The sequence below is a fragment of the Leptonotus elevatus genome, unplaced genomic scaffold (assembly GCF_054856555.1).
Source record: "Leptonotus elevatus isolate MCC_2025b unplaced genomic scaffold, RoL_Lele_1.0 HiC_scaffold_173, whole genome shotgun sequence".
In the NCBI taxonomy this organism is placed as follows: Eukaryota; Metazoa; Chordata; class Actinopteri; order Syngnathiformes; family Syngnathidae; genus Leptonotus; species Leptonotus elevatus.
This window is the reverse complement of record NW_028233564.1, coordinates 30,001-32,500: the sequence shown is the minus strand read 5'-3', so window position 1 is coordinate 32,500 and position 2,500 is coordinate 30,001.

Sequence of the window (2,500 nt, the reverse complement as noted above, 5' to 3'; positions counted from 1 at the left end):
CGGGGAGCGCGCCCGTCTTGTCTTCGGGGCTTGTTGCTGGCCGTCGGAGGAGCTCCAGCGGACCGGGGGGAGCGCGCCCGTCTTCGGGGCTTTGTTGCTGGCCGTTGGAGGAGCTCCAGCGGACCGGGGGGAGCGCGCCGTCTTCGGGGCTTGTTGCTGGCCGTTGGCGGAGCTCCAGCGGACCGGGGGGAGCGCGCCCCGTCTTCGGGGCTTGTTGCTGGCGTTGGAGGAGCTCCAGCGGACCGCGGGGAGCGCGCCCGTCTTCGGGGCTTGTTGCTGGCCGTTGGCGGAGCTCCAGCGGACCGGGGGGAGCGCGCCCGTCTTCGGGGCTTGTTGCTGGCCGTTGGAGGAGCTCCAGCGGACCGCGGGGAGCGCGCCCGTCTTCGGGGCTTGTTGCTGGACGTTGGAGGAGCTCCAGCGGACCGGGGGGGAGCGCGCCCGTCTTCGGGGCTTGTTGCTGGCCGTTGGAGGAGCTCCAGCGGACCGCGGGGAGCGCGCCCGTCTTCGGGGCTTGTTGCTGGCCGTTGGCGGAGCTCCAGCGGACCGCGGGGAGCGCGCCCGTCTTCGGGGCTTGTTGCTGGCCGTTGGAGGAGCTCCAGCGGACCGCGGGGAGCGCGCCCGTCTTCGGGGCTTGTTGCTGGCCGTTGGAGGAGCTCCAGCGGACCGGGGGGGGAGCGCGCCCGTCTTCGGGGCTTGTTGCTGGCCGTTGGAGGAGCTCCAGCGGACCGCGGGGAGCGCGCCCGTCTTCGGGGCTTGTTGCTGGCCCGTTGGAGGAGCTCCAGCGGACCGGGGGGGAGCCGGGCGTTCGAGTTGCCCAGGCAGGGGGTTATCCTCCACTAGCAAACCTCCATGAGCAGCGGAGCCCGGTCAGCTGCGCCAAAAAGAACCACACGAGGGCGACCTGGGTTGAAATCCCCCGCCACATAGGAACGAATGCCGGGCGTTCGAGTTGCCCAGGCAGGGGGTTATCCTCCACTAGCAAACCTCCATGAGCAGCGGAGCCCGGTCAGCTGCGCCAAAAAGAACCACACGAGGGCGACCTGGGGTTGAAATCCCCCGCCACATAGGAACGAATGCCGGGCGTTCGAGTTGCCCAGGCAGGGGGTTATCCTCCACTAGCAAACCTCCATGAGCAGCGGAGCCCGGTCAGCTGCGCCAAAAAGAACCACACGAGGGCGACCTGGGGTTGAAATCCCCCGCCACATAGGAACGAATGCCGGGCGTTCGAGTTGCCCAGGCAGGGGGTTATCCTCCACTAGCAAACCTCCATGAGCAGCGGAGCCCGGTCAGCTGCGCCAAAAAGAACCACACGAGGGCGACCTGGGGTTGAAATCCCCCGCCACATAGGAACGAATGCCGGGCAACCAGGGGTCGAAATCCCCCATTGAAATGAATGGCGGGCAACCAGGGGTCGAAGTCCCCCATTGAAATGAATGGCGGGCGACCAGGGGTCGAAATCCCCCATTGAAATGAATGGCGGGCAACCAGGGGTCGAAGTCCCCCATTGAAATGAATGGCGGGCAACCAGGGGTCGAAGTCCCCCATTGAAATGAATGGCGGGCAACCAGGGGTCGAAGTCCCCCATTGAAATGAATGGCGGGCTACCAGGGGTCGAAATCCCCCATTGAAATGAATGGCGGGCGACCAGGGGTCGAAATCCCCCATTGAAATGAATGGCGGGCTACCAGGGGTCCAAGTCCCCCATTGAAATGAATGGCGGGCTACCAGGGGTCGAAATCCCCCATTGAAATGAATGGCGGGCTACCAGGGGTCCAAGTCCCCCATTGAAATGAATGGCGGGCTACCAGGGGTCGAAATCCCCCATTGAAATGAATGGCGGGCGACCAGGGGTCGAAATCCCCCATTGAAATGAATGGCGGGCAACCAGGGGTCGAAGTCCCCCATTGAAATGAATGGCGGGCTACCAGGGGTCGAAATCCCCCATTGAAATGAATGGCGGGCGACCAGGGGTCGAAATCCCCCATTGAAATGAATGGCGGGCTACCAGGGGTCCAAGTCCCCCATTGAAATGAATGGCGGGCGACCAGGGGTCGAAATCCCCCATTGAAATGAATGGCGGGCTACCAGGGGTCCAAGTCCCCCATTGAAATGAATGGCGGGCTACCAGGGGTCGAAGTCCCCCATTGAAATGAATGGCGGGCTACCAGGGGTCGAAATCCCCCATTGAAATGAATGGCGGGCGACCAGGGGTCGAAATCCCCCATTGAAATGAATGGCGGGCAACCAGGGGTCGAAAGTCCCCATTGAAATGAATGGCGGGCGACCAGGGGTCGAAATTCCCCATTGAAATGAATGGCGGGCAACCAGGGGTCGAAATTCCCCATTGAAATGAATGGGCCCATTCATTTTCAATGGCCGGGCTACCAGGGGCGCAGTACCACCTGTCGTCATTAGGGGCGCTGTAGATAGGGGACCGAGTCCCCCCATTCGAGAGGTTTGCACCCAAACCTCAAAATGGTTGGTGTACAATTATAGGAGA